The sequence below is a fragment of the Panthera onca genome, chromosome A2, assembly GCF_046562875.1.
Source record: "Panthera onca isolate mPanOnc1 chromosome A2, mPanOnc1 haplotype 2, whole genome shotgun sequence".
Classification (NCBI taxonomy): Eukaryota; Metazoa; Chordata; class Mammalia; order Carnivora; family Felidae; genus Panthera; species Panthera onca.
The window spans coordinates 30,869,133-30,892,169 of NC_138340.1; the positions used below are offsets into that span (position 1 = coordinate 30,869,133).

The 23,037-nt window shown below is 38.5% G+C and overlaps 1 long non-coding RNA gene across 2 annotated transcripts in view; it reads right to left on the bottom strand.

The window, feature by feature from the left end:
- Positions 1–23,037, bottom strand: part of LOC132678723 (uncharacterized) — an 81,953-nt gene that overhangs the window by 56,739 nt on the left and 2,177 nt on the right. For both annotated transcript variants that reach the window (XR_009609752.3, XR_009609753.2), the window contains exons 2-3: positions 15,343–15,449; positions 6,435–6,530 (exon numbers count right to left, since the gene is read on the bottom strand). This is a non-coding gene — a long non-coding RNA (uncharacterized LOC132678723). The remainder of the gene's footprint in view (positions 1–6,434; positions 6,531–15,342; positions 15,450–23,037) is intronic.

Below are 23,037 nucleotides of genomic sequence, written 5' to 3' on the forward strand. Positions count from 1 at the left end.
AATTTTAGCCATAATATTTTTTATTCATCTATTAGCCTTCATAGAGATTAATGGTTTAATGAAATATTATAGTATTAACTCTGTTGGGCATTTTTGGTGATAGAAAGTATTTTTGGTGGTAGTGTAGTCAATTGTTAACTACTGTGTCCAGAACTGAGGTAGATTTTATAAACTGTCCTAATTTTGAAACTGAGATTGCGCCCTGTATAGGGCTCTGTGCTGACAGCATGGAGCCTGCTTGGGATTCTCTCTCTCCCTCTCTCTCTGCAACTTCCTCCACTCATGCTCGCGCGCTCTCTCTCTCTCTCTCTCTCAAAATAAATAAATAAACATTTAAAAACAAATAGAACTACCCCACAATCCAGCAATTGCACTATTAGGTATTTACGCAAAGAATACAAAAACACTAATTCAAATGGATACATTCACCCCAATGCTTATAACGGCATTAGCTACAATAGCCAAACTATGGAAACAGCCCAAATGTCCACTGATTGATGAATGGATAAAGAAGAAATGGTGTATATATGTAATAGAATATTATTCAGCCATAAAAAATAATGAAATCTTGCCACTTACAACAAAGTGATGGTGTCAGACAGTATTATGCTAAGCGAAATAAGTCAGTCAGAGAAAGACAAGTACCGTATGATTTTACTCATATGTGGAACTTAAGAAACAAAACAAACGGACATAAGGAGAAAAAATAGAGAGGCAAACCAAGAGGCAAACTCTTAATTATAGAGAGCAATCTGATAGTTACCAGATGGGAGTTGGGAGGGCAGATGAATTAACTAGGTGATAGAGATGAAGGAGTTCACACGCTGGGATGAGCACCAGGTGTTGTATGTAAGTGTTAAATCACTATATTGTACACCTGAAACTAATATTACACTGTATGTTAACTGGAATTTAAATAAAAATGGGAAAAAAACAAAAAAAAAATAAAGAAAATAAACTGTCCTAACTTTTAAAAACTTTTTGTGCTATCGGGGTGCCTGGGTGGCTCAGTTGGTTTAGCATCCAACTCCTGATCTCGGCTTAGGTCACAATGTCATGATTTGTGAGTTCGAGTCCTGCTGTAAGCACGGAGACTGCTTGGGATTCTCTCTCTCCTTCTCTCTCTGCCTCTCCCCTGCTCTCTCTCTAAATAAAACTTTAAAATAAGAAATTTTTGTGCTATCAATAAGCAATTATTTCGACTCTTGAGCTGCCTATGTGTATACATTTTCTTTTTAACGTTCAGTGCATATATATAGTTAGTATCACTTGACCAGTTATGTAAGAAAGCTTTGTGGAGTGAGTGTGAGTGTATTTGTGTTTGGTATATTTCATAAAGAACATTAGCACCCTCTTCTGGATGACTCTGGAGGCTGTAATGAAAATATTCTGTCAATCTCTTCCCATTTCCTAACAATGAACAGCTTGAATTGTTCATTAAATTTGCTCCTGATTAAAGCACAACCTTTGAGTAATTTAATTACACCATATATTTCTGAAACACTGATAAGTGCTAGCATCAAAAAAAACCACTTCATTGCTAAATGTTACCCACTGGGAATAAGTGTTTGGCTTACGAAAAGGAAAAAAAAAATGCTGTTTCTACATTTCTCAGATTGAGTGTCCCCAGTGACTCTTGAATATACACAGCTATGCGAGGAGGAAGGAGCAGAAGGACAGACAAGGAGAGCAGACTTGAGCATTCTTCTGCCAGCTGTCAGTACTTGAAGAGCAAGTTTATGCCCTCTTATGCTTTAATACCAGCCACTGACATAATGCAATATTCTTTTATTCAACTGGACTTTTAAAAAAAATCAGATACCTTTTCAATCACACTGCCTGGAATTCCCCAGATGCTTCTGTGATAGATATCGTATTGAGACTGGTGATGGAGATGGGATGTACTTGCTTGATTCATTCATTCACTCACTCACTCACTTATTCATTCTACGAATATTTAGTGTGCATCTACTGTGTGGCAAGCACTCTTCTAGGTCCTGGAGATCTGGGGAACAGACTCCAGCTCCCGACTTCATGGAGACTACATTTCTGAGCGAAGGGACATACAATGCAGAAGTACAAACATGGTATGTCACATGATAATAATTTCTATGTAGGAAAATGAGAGTAAGTGGAATAAGAAGTGTTGGTAGGTGGTGGGGGGGGCGTATTTTATACAAAGTGGTCAGAAAGTACTATTGATAAGGTGACATTTGAGCAGAGACATGAGTTAAGTGCAAGTTTAAACCTTGTGTGTATCAGAGAAAAAGCATTCCAGGAGAAGGAACAGCAAATGTAAGCCCCTCTGAGGTGTGGCCCTGGATTCCTTTTAAATATTGCCAATGCTGTGTAGCAACTCAGCATGTAACACAAGTTATGAGCCTGCTTGAGCTTTGGAATTTGAAAACTTGGGTAAGATGCTACATATTAGCAACTGACAAAGTACTTAAAATCTCTGAGTTTTTGTTTTCTCTGCTATAAAATGGGGATTTCTACAATTTCTTTCTTCCCAGGGATATTGTAAAAATTAAGTGAAATATTGCAGACAGGTATAGCACTGCTCCCGGTATTGTGCTTAGTTCAGGAAGTGTTAGCTCTCAAACGGGAAAATGCTTCTCAGGGACACTTGAATTTTCTGCAACATTTATGTATTAAATGGATCACAAATGTTAAACTGGAATGTTCTTCTAATAGTAGTCAAAAATCATAATGTAAGCAGAAATACTTCTTTTTCTGGGTTGTCCTGGACAAGCTGCTTTACCTTCGTGAAACTTAGGTTTTGCAAAACGAGGATATTAAATCGGTCACTGCAGTCTAAAGCCTCCAGGTCATATGAGGGCTACTCTCCCTGTTTTAAACCCCCAAATAAAATTACTTTTCATAAGGATAATGAGGGGCTAGACTTTCAGGCTTGCTTTGGGCTGAGTTATGAGGCATGGAATTCAGTGGCTGAGGTCTCTGGCTATGGATTGTGACAATCTGGCCAAAGTGCTATCCCGAAAAGTTGTTCAATTTACATTTACCTGAAGAGCATTGCTTTCCTCAAACTCCTGTGTTCTTGAGATATTTTCAAGGGCTCCATTATCCAGATCTAACTCCAACACCTCCACTACCAATGAGCCTCCTTCCAGGATTAATTGTCTCTCAATCCCTTCTTCCCAAATTCCATTCTTTCTCTTTCTGCCTCTTGAGGGAAAGCCCCTTTCCAAGCTCACTCTGTAAGTCAGCTAAATACGGTGAGATGAAGTGTCTGAAGACTGTGAGGGGTGACTGAAGGAGCAGAAAGCAGAGAAATGATCCCTCCAGAACCATTTCCATGGGGGAAATGAGTCCAAAAGATGGGGTGGAGAATCAGGAATCTAGTCTATTCCTCCTAAGGCGTCTTTGTCCAAGTTTGAAAAATTGTCAGAGGGTCAGGTAATGCAGGCTGCCTTACTCATCCTTAGAATTTTTAAACAGGATTAAACAGAACTGGTCAGAACATTGAAGGAACAGCTAGCTGCCCAGAGGCAAAGTAACGTACAGTAGGCCTTGGTGTGGCTAGCTGTTAAGTAGCAAAGTCTATTCGAGAAATTGCCCAGCTCATGTTAAAAATCTCCCTCCTTTTTCCTTGCAGAATTTATCAGAACCCCCAGAACCTGTTAAAGCTGATTCTGGAATTTACTGGATTTTGACTCTGGGCAAGTTGTTCAGCCTTTCCTGAGCCTCCGGCTCTGTTTGTAAAATGGGGGTGATGACAATTAGCCAGGAGAGTTGCCTGGCACATAGTATGGCATCAGGGCATGGTAGCAAGTATCAAGATAAAGGGGCAGCATGGTGGTTCTAAGGAGTTATGCATATTGTAAGGCACTTGCTAGCTGGAAGACAGTATGCTAATTTTGGTAAGATACAAGTAAGTATGAAATAAGAAATATACGAAATGGGCATGAAGAAGATCTGAAGACTGAAAAGTCAGATATTTTGGATGTTACATAATTAAGGTGTGGAAAAACTAATCATGCAGTTGGCAATCAGGCCTCATTTATTCCTCCTGAAGTTCCTACATGGCACCAAATCTACTCTAGTGGAAACTCGGAAGCAGTGACAACACAGGACATGGGAAATGGACACTATGCAATCACCTGCATTGAGACCAAAATCCATTGTACTAATCAGTTACTGGGATCTTTGCATAATTACACATGCTCATGGGACGTTTACTGATGTTCATGGGACGTTTACTGACTTTGTTAGCTCTCATGGCTGCTAACATGTGACCCTTGGGACAAACACCATCCTGGTAAGAACTAGCTTTTTCTTTCCAGTGTGGAGATATTACAACACAGTCAGAGCATAATTATTAGCTGTGTGTTGGTGACTCAGTTTTTCATTTTCACTTTTCTTTTGCTCTTAACCCTATATAATATTTATTTGCTGTCAAATGAAGTAGAGACTGGGAAATAGTTGCATTAAATTCTATGTAATCCATTTCCCAAAACAAAAATAAACAAATATGTAACTCTTAAAAAGATTCTATTTAAACCACCTTAGGATTATTTAACACAATCTTTTTCATGTCAATAAGCATTTTAGGGAACATAAGGTGCAAAGGGCTAAAACAATGTGAGAATATGTTCAATTTCTTTTGTTTTTGGTTTTTTAATAATTTTTTTAATGTTTATTCATTTTTTTTTTTTTTAATTTTTTTTTCAACATTTATTTATTTTTGGGACAGAGAGAGACAGAGCATGAACGGGGGAGGGGCAGAGAGAGAGGGAGACACAGAATCGGAAACAGGCTCCAGGCTCTGAGCCATCAGCCCAGAGCCTGATGCGGGGCTCGAACTCACGGACCGCGAGATCGTGACCTGGCTGAAGTCGGACGCTCAACCGACTGCGCCACCCAGGCGCCCCAATGTTTATTCATTTTTGAGAGACAGACCATGAGCTGGGGAGGGGCAGAGAGACACAGGGAGACACAATCTGAAGCAGGCCCCAGGCTCTGAGCTGTCAGAACAGAGCCCGACACATGGCTCAAACTCACAAATGGTGAGATCATGACCTGAGCTGAAGTCGGATACTCAACAGACTGAGCCACCCAGGCGCCCCAAACTCTCTTTGAATTAAAGGTGGAAAATCAGAAAATCAGGAAATAATACTTGCAGTTAACAGACTGAAAAAATTTAAATATGTGATAAAATCCTAGTGGCTAAACCTATGGAGAAGCAGAAATTTTTATTTTATTTTATTTTATTTTACTACTTTACTATATTTTATTTTATTATTTTATTTTATTTTATTTTAGAGAAGTATGCACTTCTGTACAAGATTGTGGTGGTATAACCTTTCCGGAGGGGAAATGTTGTCCTATCCATCAGTATTTAAATGATACTTTCCCTTGCACTTTCTCCTGGGAATTCCAAAGCTAGGACTTTTATTGTCAATATTCTTTCATAAATTTTCAAGCTAATGGACGAAGATGGTTAATGTGGCTTATAACAACAGCAACAGCAATCAATGGAACAACAGAAATTACTACCTATATTTCATAAATAGGACATATATACGTGTGACGAGATAACATTTTGTAATATTACCTGTTTGGAGGGTAAGACTGATTATCTTTTTCACCTGGTGTAGTGGGTCCCTTGCTTCAGGGGACAAATGGCACAGCAGAATGCAAATGACAAATACGTAGAGAACATTTGGCTTTTGAGTTTCAAATGCCTAGACCCTGATATTTAGAAGCTTGTGCAGTAAACAAGAGAAACCTATTTATCTGCCCTCCAAGATAAAAACTTCCTGGGTTGGCAAAAGGGAAGCAGTTACAGAAGGAGCATGTGTGTGCACTAGAAAGGAGCCTTCCATTTCAGGCTGAATCCAGGGACGGTTAGTAACAAAAGCTACAGATCATTTTGCTGAGTCTAAGAGAAAAGAAAACCTGCCTCTTAGATAGAGGCCTGCATGGGACTAGAATCTACCCCCACCCCCAGCCAACTCCCATGACCACCAATGTTGACAGCATCCTGACATAGTGCTGAAAAAACAGAATAGGAAGGAATGGCTCCCAAATGCCAGCATGGTTCAGTAATCCCGTGTGTCTGAGAGTGGCATAGACACATCAGGGAGATCCAAAGAATCTAAGGGAAATGGAGTAGGAGTCAGGGATGATCAACAGAGATCTACATGGAGCAGTGCTTGAGGACCAGGAGGAACAGTAGACATCTTAGCATCTGCCAGCACAGAATGACAATAACAAGACAACATCTTGTTAGATGCCACACTCGTGTCTTAGGACTTCTGCTCTACATACGTCTCATGGAACTCAGATAAATGCCATGCAGAAAAACCCTGAAGTAGCAGAGATTCCGTTTTTGGCCACCCATGGGAATTGAATCTTGAGATGAAATTAAGTTGAGCTAAAGAGAAATAAAGATAATTGAACGTCTTCCTTACCTTAGTTATTGGAATGAGACAGTCTCTCACTTCACATACCATGGAGTAATACGTATGGAAAATAATGAGGCAAGCAAATATGCTCCAATGTGAGATCTGCAAGATAAATTTTACATTAAAAGAGGGAAAAAACAATTTGAAAGTACGCATTCATTTGCATAAAAATGTTGTATGTGCTAAATGTTTCAAGGATATGAAAGAAATGAGTAACTGATTTCCTCTAGACACTGAGACTTTTCATTTTATACCATTTTCTAAAGATTTCTTTTAAACGAAGAGCATATATTACTGTTATAAAACATATTTACAATGCATAATAAAATATCCTTTCATCTTTATACCATGTTTTGTGATCCATTACATTGAATTAGAATTCCATTTATGTAGCATTTATTTCAATAATTTCAGAATAAAGGATGAAAATATAGGTCTTAAATATCTTTTGAGTGTGGCATAAAGCTGTCAAAGAGAACTCATTTGGTTTTCTTTTTTCAGTGACGAAGGGTGTTGCAATGTGCCTTTAAGGAAAACAACTCTTTCTCCATCGTTTCTATAAAAGTCAACACGCAATTTTTCTCACCACAAAACTACAAAAAGTTTTTCTTAAAATGTGTTGATAATCAGAACAAGGACATATGATTTGAAGAACTGGGCAAAGTCATACATTTTCATATGCCCTAGCCTATGGTCATACATGTAGGTAATAGACACTGAACATATCACCAGAACTTAAATATGCAGAAAAGAATGGCTACCTTCAAAGTCATCCTGCAGTTATTCTAAGCCATGAAAACTATTTTGTAAGCCATTGTTTTGAATTGCTGTTAGAACGGATAGCATATTATTTTGATTGTTGTAACAGGTGCCAAGTAATCACCATTTGAGGGTGGATTTAAATTTTAATAGCAGCTAAAGGGCATTTAGAGTCAAGAATGGTAAGACAGTTGTTCAATAGAGATAATAAATTTACAATTAAAAAACAAGTGGGGTACTATAAAATAACATGATTGTTCCACAAACTCTGAAGGAAAGAATGTCTATTGCCCCAAATAAACTCTTTTTTAAATGTTTATTTATTTATTTTGAGAGAGTGCACTCAAGTGCACACATGAGTTGGGGCGGGGCAGAGAGAGAGAGAGAGAGAGAGAGAGAGAGAGAGAGAGAGTCGAAAGCAGGCTCCACACTGTCACTGGGGCTCAATCTCACAAACCATGAGTTTCATGACCTGAGCTGAAATCGAAAGTCGGACTCAACCAACTGAGCCACCCAGGTGCCCTGAAACTCTTGAAAGTCTGCAGCATCATTTGAACAACTGTATTGCCTTCCTATCAGGCTACTTTAAAATAATAATTTTGATGAATGAATTTTAGCCTCTCTGTTAAAAATCACTCTAATGACTCATGGTGGTAGCATTCTATATATCATAATTTTTTAAATATGGAACTACAGGATTTTAAAAACCAATTTAGTGGGTGCAACCAATATTAAGAATATAGAAAAGAAAATATCAGAGTTTATGATATGTAGTCAGGGAAGCACCATTTTATCAAACTTTGTTTCAGTTATTTATTTTTAGCCACACATTCATTATTCAGTAAAAATTTATTGAGCCCCTGTTTTGTGCTAACCCAGGGCTCTAGACCAGAATCTTGCCCTTGTTCAAATTTTGGGCCAGGTACTCCTTTATTGTGTGTATGTCTAGCAAGGAGGAGATTGTCCTTTGCGTTGTAGGATATGTAGAAGCAACCTAGGTGTTATGGGCTGAACTATGTCCCCCATATTTCATGATCACTCCTCTCCAGGTGAGTTTGGCCATGAGCTTCTAGGACTTCTCACTTGACCGGGCAGCTGGGTTGGTTAGTAGAACAAGAGAGAAGCTGAAGCTTCTAGTTTCTTAAGAGTCCAGAACGTGACACAATGTATCCCATTGACAAGGTAGCCCTAAAGCTAAATTAAATAGGAGGGAACATCAGCTTCACACTTTGATGAGAAAAGTGTCAAAGAATTTGGGGGTCGTGTTTCAAAACTGCCACATCTTCAAACAACCACATTAAGTGTATTTTCTATTAATATGTCCTAATCTTACAGACAACTAAAACAAAGAGAGATTAAGTAATTTGCCCAAAGTCACATAACTTTTACATGTTATCTTTTGGTCTTCAAAGACAAACCACAGTGATTCTGCTGTTCTGCCTCTACTTGCGATTAGCACATATAAAACTCCACATCCTTCAGGGGTGCCTTGGTGGCTCAGTCAGTTGGGCCTCCCACTCTGGATTTCAGCTCAGGTCATGATCTCACAGTTGGTGGGATCACACCCCACGTCGAGCCCCGTGTCAAGCCCCACATTGGGCTCTGCACTGACAGCACAGAGCCTGTTTGGGATTCTCTCTCTCCCTCTCTCTCTGCCCTTTCCCTCCTCATGCACAAGCACACACTGTCTCTTGTTCATAAATAAACTTAAAAACAAAAAAACCCACTCCACATCCTTCATAATTTAGAGCCTGGAATAGCTGTTTGAGGGCAAAAGACACAGGGGTTCCATAAAATGAGAAAAATATGGATAGAGATTTTATCTGATGGTGGGCAGATTAAAAGGTGAAGGAACTCAGTAATCTGTGCAACAAATATGGAACGATTAGAAGATATGTGATCACAATGGAGTACTACATGGCAATGAGAAAGAATGAAATAGGGCCCTTTGTAGCAACGTGGATGGAACTGGAGAGTGTGATGCTAAGCGAAATAAGCCATACAGAGAAAGACAGATACCATATGGTTTCACTCTTATGTGGATCCTGAGAAACGTAACAGAAACCCATGGGGGAGGGGAAGGAAAAAAAAAAAAAAAAGAGGTTAGAGTGGGAGAGAGCCAAAGCATAAGAGACTCTTAAAAACTGAGAACAAACTGAGGGTTGATGGGGGGTGGGAGGGAGGGGAGGGTGGTGATGGGTATTGAGGAGGGCACCTTTTGGGATGAGCACTGGGTGTTGTATGGAAACCAATTTGACAATAAATTTCATATATTGAAAAAAAAAAGAGAAGATATGTGATCAACATGATGCTTGAATTTAAGCAAAATAATAATACATTAGAAAGTCTCTCCGGACTTGAGGTCTTTTTGAAAAAATTATTCCAGATAAAGTTGCACATGCCCATTAAGCATGCAGTGAATCTTTGAGCTTTTAAGAGGAAGTGCTCTAAGTAAAAAGTAATTTTATTAAAAGCCAAAACAACTCCTATCAGCACATAGCAGGAGTATGCGTATTTTTTTATTGTGTCTCAGAACTGAATGCTAAATAGAGTCTAGTATTTTTTGTAATGTAAATGTAAGTGGTACTTAGCCATTTAACACAAAACCCAGTTCTGCCCTTCCTAACAGAAAATATAGAAATGTTTAAAATTCAGTGGAGGGCACATTACTGGCTTATTGACCAAACAGGTATCTTCCTCCAAGGAAGACACAGGAGCTATTCAAACTCATAGATATAATTCAAATGCATTCTTTTTTTTTTTTAATTTTTTTTTTTAACATTTATTTATTTTTGAGACAGAGAGAGACAGAGCATGAACAGGGGCGGGGCAGAGAGAGAGGGAGACACAGAATCTGAAACGGGCTCCAGGCTCTGAGCTGTCAGCACCGAGCCCGACGCGGGGCTCGAACTCACGGATCGTGAGATCGTGACCTGGGCCGAAGTCGGCCGCTTAACCGACTGAGCCACCCAGGCGCCCCTAATTCAAACGCATTCTTAAGTATACAGTATACAGCGGCAGTTTGGTTTCCAATGACACTCTTCAACTGAAATTTGTGCTGTTTAAAACAAGAAAAAACAAAATTTCCTTTCCTTTTTAATCTGAAGAATCGGTATAAGAACGATGATTATTTTCTAGCCAGTGATAAATACTTCTGCGTCCATGATATTCAATATACCAGCAAGTAGAGAAGAGGACAAGGTATTTGATCACCAAACTTCTACATTCCACGTGGGCTGGGAACCTGCCTGATGCATTCACTCTTGTAAGTCCACTCCCTGGTACATTTGTGTGGAGTAGACATTCAACAGACAGTTCCTGAATAAATGAGATGTTTCTTTTGCTCCAAGAAATAATATTTAGTCAGAGTGCTTGTCCACTTAATGGACTTAAATCAGATTTATCAATACTTAAAAATATATTTTACCGCACTTCCTTAATTGTTATGGAGCAGCAGGGGCATTAGAGACAACTTCTCTTAAAATTTTTAAAAAATTATTTTATTTTATTTTGAGAAAGAGACCGTACGCACACATGGGTGAGGGGCAGAGAAAGAGAGAGAGAAGGAGGCAGGAAGGGAGAGAGAGAGGGAGAGAGAGAGAGAGAGGGAGAGAAAGAGAGAGAGAGGGAGAGAAAGAGAGAGATAGAGAGAAAGAGAGAGAGAGAGAGAGAGAGAGAAAGAGAGAGAGAGAGAATCTTACACAGGCTCTATGCTTGGCATGGAGCTGGATGCAAGGTTTGATCCCACGACCCTGGGATCATGACCTGAGCTAAAATTAAGAGTTGGACACTCAACCAACTGGACACCCAGGTGCCCCTAAACTTTTCTTTTCTTTTCTCTTCTAGTCTTTCTTTCTCTCTTTCTTTCTCTTTTTTTTTTCTTTTTTTTTTTTTTTTTACTAATAAAGAAACTGAGTCTAGAAACATGGACTCTAGCGTACCTGGCCAAAGTTCACAGATGCTGCAGAGACCCAAATCAGAGCTCCCCATCCAAGTGGACACAGACTTTGCCATACTCATTTTTTTTTAATGTTAATTCATTTTCTGAGAGAGCATGAGCGGGAAAGGGGCAGAGAGAGGGAGACACAGAATCCGAAGCAGGCTCCAGGCTCTGAGCTGTCAGCACAGAGCCTGATGTGGGGCTTGAACTGACGAACTGTGAGATCATGACCTGAGCCGATGTCGGATGCTCAACTGACTGAGACACCCAGGCGCCCCTTGCCATACTCATTATTAACGCGAAAGGAAACACATCTATATCTTACCGAGTCAAGTACACGTCCATGTTCCCCCAGGTGGGGCTTGGCCCAGACAAGAGTAGAATCTATTACATAAATGTGTCCAAGCATTTGTGGTTTCTTTTTCTTTCTTTTCTTTCTTTTTTTTTTTTCTTTTTTAGCACTATTGCCCTGTTATTTTTTTCACTACCTTTATATCACCTATCTGACAACATTCAAATGCTGAAAACAACAGGTACCTGTTGTGTTTATTAATACAGTGCCTAGTACGTGATAGGTGCTCAATAAATTGTTAGTAGGAGGAAATAAAAAAATAAAATTCTGTTACAACATCCTCCTGAGTCTCACTTGTTCAACATATTGGTTAAATCTATGCAGGTTTACTCACGGCTGGCTTCTCCACTCAGGCCAGGGGCACAATGCCTAGGAAGCATGAAGAGGCTCATAAAACTATTTCAGTATCCTTTAAAAATCAGAAGAAAAAATTTATATGATCCAGTCTGGATTATATTCATCTTTACACCAATGCAGTTATAAAATACAAGTTTTAGTATGTTTTTGAAAAGAAAGAGCCAGGAAGGCAAGTTGCTTAGGGCCCACGAAAATTATACTATGGCCCTGGGCTCTCCTGGGATGCTTTTAAGAGCTGATGCATGAAACTACAGACCTGCACTGAGCTCACTGAAAACCTACAGACATGAACGTGGAGCTCAATGTGTGTACCCAGCAGTACACACATTGGAGAAAGTGCGCTGGTGTCTGGCTACTTGCTGAGAAATATACTGGGTTAACTAATGGTACAGATGTTAAAGTCAAAGATGGAAACTCGGGGTGAGCTGCTCTCTCAAAGTTTATTGGGGAAAAGGATTCACAAGTTTTTTTCTGTGGACCACCCATAAGATACATGTAATGGATCAGTTACATGTACATTACATGTTACATTACATGTAATGGATCCTCTTAGCCTCCTGGGGCTGCCAGTTTCCTAAGAAGCTGCAAAGGGAATACATTACCAGTGGAGGCAGGAGCACACACCTTACGTCAATGACAGCCAGGTGAGCAGTCCCTGATGGTAGGGATTGGGAGTGTCTTTCTGAAAAAGAGAAAGTCTTCCAGGCTGAGAGGGAACGAAGCCACTTACAACAGTATCAGTCAACTAGGAGCCTTCCTACTCACTGACACTGACCCCTCTTCATTTCTGCCAGAAACCTGTTAGCAAGGGAGAGAGGAGGAGCAAGGAAAGAGAGAGGGAAGCAATCCACAGCATCCTCCGCCATGGTTTGGGCTTAGGGAAGGATTTAACTTTTACTCAGTTTTGCTACTTTGATTATTAAATGAGACTGGAAATTACAAATTTCAGAATCAAGAAAATTGTAAATAACCTATAACTTTTTGTTGAGAGAGCAATTCAAAATCATGTCTGAGGTTTCTTTCAGGGGCCTGGGGCAATCATGGGAGACAAAAAAATAAGGCAATTTGTTCAGTATCATCCATTTCAGTGGAAATATTCTGAAACAGTCAATACCTCCACAAATGGTTTCACAAATTCAGATTTCCCATCACTTGAATGTTCATTATTTCACACTGTGGAATAATCAATCTTCATATAAATAAGCAAATAAAATGAGCATAGAATTTAATTCATGATTCTATATGCCAAGTCATAAGTGAGGGCTGAGAGCTCCCACAGAGCCTTCTGAAAGAGGAAGATACTGGTCAAGGACTACATGACATGCAGACAGCAAAAAGAGAGGCCTGGGTGATATTAAGGAAATTTCCATTTCATGTTGCAGAGTACTGATCACATCAGTCAATCTATTCTGGATACATACAACACATGTGTTTGTGATCACTTCTGTTTATATACAAATATTTGTGGAAAATATGGAAAATTTAGAGAACTTAGTATCAACCTGTTTTCATATAGGGGAGTTGAATAGAACTGTTGAGGATTCAAAGTAAATGTCCCAAATATGTTATTTTTTGAAGTTTCTTCACTGTGTCAACCTAGAAATTTCTTTTTTTTTTTTAATGTTTTCACCATCCGCCACCATACAGTTATTACAATATTATTGACTATATTCCCTATGCTGTACTTTTCATTTCTGTGACTTATTTATTCTATAGCTGGAAGTCTGTACCTCTTAAGCCCCTTTACCTATTTTGCCCATCCCCTACCCTCACCCCTCTGGCAACCACAAGTTTGTTCTCTGTATTTAAAAGTCTGGGTTTTTTTAGTTTGCTTGATTTCTTTAGATTCCACATATAAATGAAATCATGTGGTATTTGTCTTTGTGTGACTTATTTCACTTAGCATATCAACCATAGATATTTCTCTCAATTTCTATATAATTTTAATATACAACATATTTGTGAATTTAATATACAACATATTTGTGAATTTAATATACAACATATTTTTCAAATAATTTTAATGATAATAAATGAGAAACCATTTACATATTTAAGTATCCCATTTATCTATTTCCCCAAATATAAGCATAAATTCTGTTTTCTTAATAATCTAGGATATGATTTGCTTATGTGTTGCAGACTATGAGTTTGGAGTTCTCTCTTGTCCAGCAAGAGAGCTGATGCAGAACTGAATATGAGAGAGGCTAATGTCCGGGAGGAGACAAGAACCCCAAACAGGGGTTCCATCTCCATATTCACTGAGCTCACAACATATTACCCACGTGGTGAATGTGAAGAAAACAAGATCTTACACATGTGAATGTGGAGAAAACAATCAGACAGTAATCATTAACGTGTGTGTGTGTAAGAAGCAAAGAGCCTGGGGGAACATGTGGAGTTTGTGATCAAAGTACAAAAGTATTTTGTACAAAGTACAAAAGATCAGATGGGAAGTAATTTCCTGCAGGTGATATAACAAGTTACTCATGATCCCATTCTAACCCATTTGTGTAAGTAGAACCTCTTTCCCCATACCTAAAGAAATTAACTAATGATGAATTTGCTCACAAATGCTTGACCATGGAAAGGTGGGTGTGAGGTTTCGAGTTGAAATGAAAAGTCACACAACTGCTTTTAAGGTACAGAAGACTCATCTTAGAATTTATGTAACAGCCATTCCTGTCTGGTTCTTTTTTTTTTTACTGTTACTTCCAGTGATTATTTCTCAGAAATAAAGAAATGTTAACGTATTTATTGATGGAAACACTGGCAGGTAAGTCTTTTGTAAGACTTTTTGCAAGACTTTTGAAGATCCCGTTCACCAAAAATACCTGCCCGCGGCCCTTCGCAGAACTGATGTTTTAAGCCCATCCTATCTTTTCCAATAACATCCCATTCAAACCTAGTTTGTTGCATTCTACATTTACGGGCCACCAAAGGGGTGCCAGACACCAGGCTTAGCAATGAATGGGCTACAAATATGATTGATCTATATTTCCTACCTTTAAGGAGACCATTTATTTATCCAATAAGCATTTTTTGTGAGCCTATGATGTGCCACATTTCCTGTCGAAGTTGGAGACACAGGAGGCAGCCAAGATTCTGCCATGTGGAGCTTACATAATATAGTGGGCAGGTAAACACTGACAAGGTAAATTGGATCATAATTGTTATACAGCAGTAGAGGGTATTAAGATAGCACAGGAAAAAGGCACCTAACTTAGTCTGGAATATTAGATAGGCTTCTTTGTTAACATCAGACATTACATTACAAGAAGTAGAATACAACCAGAGAATTATAAGCTGAAAGAAACATTTTCAAAGTGAAAAGACCACTGGGATAAGAGTGGCCAGTTCTGATTGGTTTATGACTGAAGGAAGTGGAAATCTAGGCTTCCCAGAATAGATGCCACTGGAACTGAGCAATGAGGGACATTTTATTAGGGTACAGTCTAAGGCAATCTAACAAACTCCAAAACATAATGGCATGAACAAAGTACTACCTTGTAACAGATCAAAGATCAGATGATGCTATCATCCTCCAGATATGACCTTCATCCTTGACGCCAAGGTGGCCGCTACAGCTCTTGTCATCACATACGGATCCCACCTGGCCACAAGAAAAAAAGGACGTAGATTGGTATGTGGAGACAAGGAAAAAACCCTGTTAAAATTTAAAGTGAAAAAAGTAGGTTGTGCAATAATATACATGGTATTAACTCACTTTTTTTAACGATAGCATATATGCGTCATTTGAAATAGATATAACATATACATTATATTTTTAAAATATATTCATATATATATGCATATACATATATTCGCATCCATATACTTCTATATAGAAAATTGTATATTCCTGTAAGCAATAGAAGTAGGAGGTGGGAAAAAAAAATCTTACTTTAGGTAGTTCTAGATTCTTTGAAGTTTTATGTGTATTACTTTTATAAATATGTGAAACATAAAGAGAAGAAAGGATATCAGAGTGTTAGTGTGCTTATATTTTCTCTTCATAAGCTCTCATGAACACAAATGCACACAAAATATACATAAGACCAAAAAAAAACATTACCTTTAATTAATCTGCATATAGAAATAAAGCCATGCAGAGAGAATTACATTTCTCTTGCTTAATTTATAGATCATGCTAAGGAAAAAGTAATCCCATATTCATTTCACTACTCGAAGAGTTGTAGAAAATTGTGTTATTTGTTATTCTATCATTGAGTATGATGGGTCCCTGGCTAGTAAAATAAAAGCACTAAGTAATGATGGACTTTTTTTTTTTTTTTTTAACTTCAGGATGTTAACCTATGGTTGCTAGATCTATCATTTTGTTTTTTTAATTAAGACTATTTTCTCTTCAGGGAAGTTTTAGGTTACAGCAAAATTGCACAGAAGGGACAGAGATTTCCTATATACTCTCTACCCCAACACAAGCATAGCTTCCTTTATTATCATCTTCCACTACCTGAATGGTAGAATTTTTACAACTGATGATGTTACACTGACACACTGTAATCACCCAAAGTGCACAGTTTACATTACAGTCATCCTTGGCACTATATATAACATAGGTTTGGACAAATGTAAAGTGACATGTATCCATCACATGATATCAAACGGAGTATTTTCACTGCTTGAAAAACCCTCTGTGTGTCTCTTATTCATCCCTTACTCCACCACAATCTCTGGCAAACAATGTCATTTTTACTGTCCCCATAGTTTTGCCTTTTCTGGTAGGTCATATAGCCAGAATCATATACTGTGCTGCCTGTTCCGATTGACTTCTAATGTTTAACAGGCATTTAAGGTTCCCCCATGCCTCTTCATGGCTTGATTAATTTTTTTAATCAAACATGCTCCTATCACCTCATTTGTACTTAACAACCTATAACACTAAGGTAAAATAAGGAATCCTTTAAAATAAAACCTTTAGAAATCTTGAAAATAAATGGGAAAAGTGCTCTCCTCAATAATAAATGACATTGCAAAAATTACTAGTAGCGAGATGAAAACTAGTAGGACATACGATGACTGAGAGTGTGGAATACTTGGGAATAAACTTAAGCAGGTAAAAGACTTTTACATTGAAAATTACAAAACACTGAAAGAAGTTAAAGAAGACATAAATGAATGGAAAGAAATGCGTATTTGTGTACTGGAATATTTAGTAATGTTAACAATATCTGTAGCGCCCAAGGCAATCTCCAATCAATGCAATGCCTATCAAAATCTCAATGGCAGGGTGCCTGGGTGGCTCAGTAGCCCGACTCGTGGCTACGAGTGGTTTCAGCTCCAGGTCACTGATCTCACAGTTTGTGGGTTCAAGCCCTGCGTTGGGCTCCATGCTGACAGTGCAGAGCCTGCTTCGGATTCTCCCTCTCTCTCCCTCTCTCTCTGACCCTTCCCCACTCATGTTCTCTGTCTCTCTCTCTCTCTCTCAAAACAATAAACTTTAAAAAATCCCAATAGAATTTTTCACAGAAATAGTAAAAACAATCTTAAAATTCATATGGAACCACAGAGACCTTGAATAGCCAAAATAATCTTGAGAAAGAACAAAGCTGAAGGCATCACACTTCCTGATCTCAAAATATAAAGTTACAATAATCAAAATAGTTTGCACTGACATATAGACAGACGTAGATCAATGGAACATAGTAGAGAGCTCAGAAATAAACCCAAGCATATATGTTTAACTGATCTTTGACAAGATTATCAAGAATACCCAATGGGGATAGGACAGTTTCTTCAGCAAATGATGTTGTGAAACCTGGATATCCACACGTGTTCTTTCCACAATTAAAAAAAAGAAGAGAATGTGGATAATCGATGTATATTTTATATTTTGGATAATTAGAAGGTATAAAATTAGTTCAAGCTCTCAAGAGTTATTGGGTTCAGGGCCACCTGAGTGGCTCAGTAGGTTGAGCATCTGACTTTGGCTTAAGTCATGATCTTGCAGTTCACGGGTTCAAGTCCCGCATCAGGATCTCTGCTGCCAGTGCAGAGCCTGCTTCAGATTTTCTGTCTCCCTCTCTCTCTGCACCTCCCCTGCTCATGTGCATGTGCTCTCTCTTTCTCTCTCTAAAATAAACATTAAAAAAAAAAAATTATTGGCTTCACTTCCATTTAGCTGTATGAACTTGGGCAAGTCTTCAACTTATCCATGACTCAGTTCCATTATTTGCAAACTCTGGATAATACTAACTAATTTGTAGTGGTATAAGAAGCTTATCACAGTGACTGGCACATAGTACATCCTCATTAGAAGTCACTTCTAAGAAAGCTGTCGATATCTGCTGACCATGATTTGGGGAAAGGATTCTTTCATTTTCTGTCTTCTTCCTCTCCCTCCCCACTCTGTTTCTCGTCTTTCCTTCCTTCCTTCTCTTTTAGTGACTTTTTGGGTTTTAACCTGTCTTCTATTTCTGCCAAAGAACCTATGTAATTATACCTTTCTTCTGGGTATTATCTGCCAAGCAGGTGTAAAAGTGCAGTGCAGTGTAATTTAGTAAAGATCTAATTTTAGGTATTGGATTTGTGTTTCTCTGTTGAGTGGTCCAGCAGTGCCCTCACACACACTTGTCAAGCTGTGTGAAAGGACCTTGGCCAGCAGAGAATACAACCATGAAGTGACAAAAGGGTCAATTTTCCAATGTCTCGCGTTTGAATTAATCTGAGTTTGTTTTTGACTTAAAGGTTCATATTGGTAAGGAATAAGTAAATGTGTTATAATTGTTGAATAGGATGGGGTTTTCTTTGGACTCATTTAGAGTAGATACAAAAGCCATTTTGTCATACTGAGGCATGAGGTCTATAGACCATCTGGAGAATTTACTAAAATGACAAGCATGTAGTGTCTAATTTGGATTACAGACTTTTATTAAAGATAGGAAAGAATTCATCTGATCTTTCCTATCTTTATCATCTGTAAGGGTTTTATAAGTATATGTATGCAACTGTTCCCTAAAACAAGGATAAAATTATTGGAGATTGCAAATATTCCCAAAACTATTTTTAAGAACATCCTAACAATCCCTGTCAAAGCTCTACTTGTAAACATCAAAGAAATAAAAAAATACTTTCACATTGAATTGTATGTTCTTGGAAAGTGTATGTATATTGCGAAGCCTCCCAAAAACAATGTTACCAATGTTCTTATCAACCCCCGAAGAAAATTCCCAAGATTAAATGACAAGCTTGGAGTTTAAGGAGAAAGGAAAAAACAAGAAACATTTGAAGGAAAAAGAAATGAGAATTTTGAAAAGAAAAAAAGGAGATAGAAGAAAATAAATGATTTTTAAGTGTTTATAAGTCGTGGTGTATAACAGTCACTGGGATGCCAATGTCATAGGCTGTCTCCCTACCATTGTGGTAGGTCTTATGTCTTGGCTTTTTAGCAGCTTTCTGTACTAGATTCTCTAATGCCAGGTATTATTCTGGGTTCTTTACTTGTGAAAACTCATATATCCCTCCTTACAAAGCAATGTGGATGTCCAGTTAATCTCCATTTTGCTATAAGGAAGCTAAATGAAAAGAGTTTGAGAGCCTTGCTCAAGGTCACGTAACAAGGGAGTAGTAGAGCCAGGATATGAGGAGCACAGTTGATCTGTTTCCAGAATGAGTAATCCTCTCTTATGCTAGACCCTTTTTTCAGGCAGTAACACTTTAGTCAAGATGTATCCATTCTTTGGGCTTTATTTATGTCATTCAAAACTTGCAGTGGGTGACATGAGATTAACGCAAAGCGGGTGTGATCTATGAGTCTGTGAAAACATGGGAGTGATCCAAGAAGAATGTCAAGAAGGATGAGCATTTTGGAAAATGCAGTTAATGATGAAAGATAAAAATAATTAGAATGATTGAGCCTTTGAGAAGGGGAGGAGTTTCTTCTAATTAGGTTCATGGAAAAACAGTGGTAGAAGTTGTACGTGGAGTCGACAATGGTACCCATCTTTATTTCTTCAGAGACATTTCGTTTATGTTTCAGCAAGAAAAATATTTTTGCCTAAAGCTTGTGACATTTTCAAATTTGCAATGGAAACTGCATAGTATCTTTTTTCTTAGAAAGTTACAAGGGTAGGAGAAAACTCATGACTCTGCTGTTTACTATCTATAAAAGCTTAGCTGAGAGTTTTCATTTCTCTGAGCCTGTATTTTCTTGTCTACACAAGGCAAGAAAGTGATACAGACTTATGAGGTTGATGAGGATACTGAGTTATGCCAATAGGGGCACTGAGCATTCTATCCAACATCTACTTAATACTGAGAGTCATTATTATGATTACTGTTACAATTCGTATTCCCTGAGGTCAATGGTGAATCTTTGGACATGCATTTTGGTCTTCTAAATTTGCATGTGTTCAAGCCAGGCCATATTTACACAGACATCTTTTGTTTAAAACAAAGATGCAAATAGAAATAGTGAAAGCATTTTGTGATGTGAGTCCACATCGGTCTTGACATTTGAATTTTTGCATCAGTTATGATTATTTTTTTAATGTTTATTTATTTTTGAGAGAGAGAGAGAGAGAGAGAGCATGCACAAGCAGGGGAAGGGCAGAGAGAGGAGACAATCCCAAGCAGACTCCGTAACATCAGCACAGTGCCTGACGCGGGGCTCGAACCCACGAACCGGGAGATCATGACCTGAAGTGAAACCAAGAGTCGGATGCTTAACCAACTGAGCCACCCAGGTGCCCCTATCAGTTATGATTATTAATTAAGAATGATGGGTGGCTGTCACTTAAGCATCTGACTCTTGATTTCAACTCAGGTCATGATATCATGATCCTGACATGGAGCCTGATGGGGCTCTATGCTAAGCATGGAGCCTGCTTGGGATTCTCTCTCTCTCTCGCTCTCTCTCTCTCTGTTCCTACCCCAATGAGTGTATGTGCATGCACACACGTTCTCTGTCAAAATAAATAAGTAAACATTTCATAAAAAAGAATGATCTTATTTGAATGCTAGTAATTCCATAGACGCCTATGAAATCTTATTTTGTGATGAAGTTTCAAGCCAAGTATAAACATGCACACATCCTTGTATATTGTATTTCAGCCAGTTTTTTCAAAGTAGGCTTCAAGCCCAGCACAAAGCCCAAAGCAGGGTTTGAACTCACAACCCTTCGATCAAAACCTGAGCCGAGATCACGAGTCAGACACTTAGCTGACTGACCCACCCAAATGCCCCTATATTGCAGCCATTTAAGACTGAAACATAAAGATGGCTTTACTTGATCTGTGTGTTGACAGATAATGCTGCCACTTATTGTAAAATTCGAATTCTTGAAAATATTTCCACACCAACTCCTTGACTGTGTACCAGCCCCATGCAAGCCAAATTTATAAGCAAATAATTACAGAGACATGCTATTGGGCTTTGCTTTTGTACTCACTAGTCAAGGAAAGATTTGGAAAGTTTAGGTTAGCAGCATAAGCAGAGAGTTCAATATATGACATTTGACTTCCACTCACTACTTACTTCCGGTATTTTAAAGGTCATAACATATGGATAGTATTTTCTCCTGTATTAAGGTGCTATGGATAAAATTTTAAATTACTTTTTCCTCTTTGCCAGAAGAGATATAGGAAGATGAAACCCAAGCATGTTATTTATTCCCTGTTACTGAGAGCAAGATTTAATTGCTTGAATAATTCAAGTTCATCTACTGCAGTTTGGTACTTCAGTTTTTGTAATGTTGATCCCCTGTGAGAGTCAAAATGGTCGTTTTTATAACTTAAATTTTGTTTATTTGCTTGTTTTACCACATGTTGACCTGGAACATATTGGATTTGTAATATATCCCACTACAGTGTAAACTCTGTGAAGGCAGGGATTTTGTCAAGCTCTTTATAGTACCGAGAACAGTACTAACACATAATAAGCATGCAGTCCTTACTTGTTGAATTACTTTTTGAAGTCCTAACTTGTTGTTAAGTCAAGGTTTCTCAACGGAGGCACTACTGACAGTTTTTGAATAAATCTTTGTTGTGCGCAGCTTTCTTTTGTATTGTAGGAGGTTGAGCAGTATCCTTGGCCACAACACTTTGGATGCCAGCAGGTGCCAACAGCATCTTTCTACCCCCCCTTCCCCCACCCAGTTGTGACAACTTAAAGTGTCTCCAAACAATGCTAAATGTCTCCGTGGGGAGGGAAGGACCCAAACCTCCCTCTGTTGAGAACCAGGGCAGTAAATGAATGAATTGGCTTGGCACATCAAAGGAAGTCTTCATCAACCTAAGTCCCTGGTCGAAAATAAAAGAAGAATTTGGAAACTGATTTACATAACCAATACAGGCCACTAAAATGGATTGCTTACACCTCACCCTACTTAACATGATTGTTGAGCCAATGCAATAATCTGTTATAGTAAGAAAGAAGTTATCTTTTGTCGTCTTGTGGCAGAAGAGAAGGTGTCACCCTCAGCCACTGAGAATGATATTGTGGCAGTGTTTATACCATCCCTCCTACTTCTCCCAGCCTAGTTCTTTAGGGAACCCACTGTTATCTCTGGGTCTGAAGACAGAGGTTCTAACCCCAAAGTCTACGAAACATTTAACATTGCAAATGTGATACGGAACTCTGGGTTATTTTGGTGATACAGCTGTCGGAAGCTCATACATTTCCGGAACGTGAAAAGCATCCTGTGACAATGTGTAATTGTTGTCTAAGCTATGACACATTTGCCATTTGCCACAATTCTGGCTTCCTTCACACGGTGTTTGGAGGACTGGAAAAATCTGCCACCATATTAGCAAGGAGAGATGTTGGGTGTGAAGAAAGACCTAGGGGGACAGGCTCAATAATCACACTTCAGCTGTGCCCACTCCTCAGCTCAAATGAAATGCTAGTGGGCAACAGCGTAAATAAATCACTCTCTGTCGAAAGAGTCACGTTTAGATGTTTATGTTTAGATGACCCTGGGCAAGGTAGCTAGCCTTTCTAAGCCTGGATGCACTATCCATAAAAGAGGGGATTGAGGTGAGGTTTAAATGATGTATTTAAAACAGCACAATGTCTGGCATGCACTGAGAACTGAATTAATATAAGCTATTATAATTATCATCATTAAGCAGAAGATGTTATAGCCATAAGCTAGTTGACTGTGATGGAAAGAGCAAGGATGCAAGGACAATGAGGTCATACAGATTCAGGCAGAATCATGGTTCAGTTACTTCCTAGCTGTG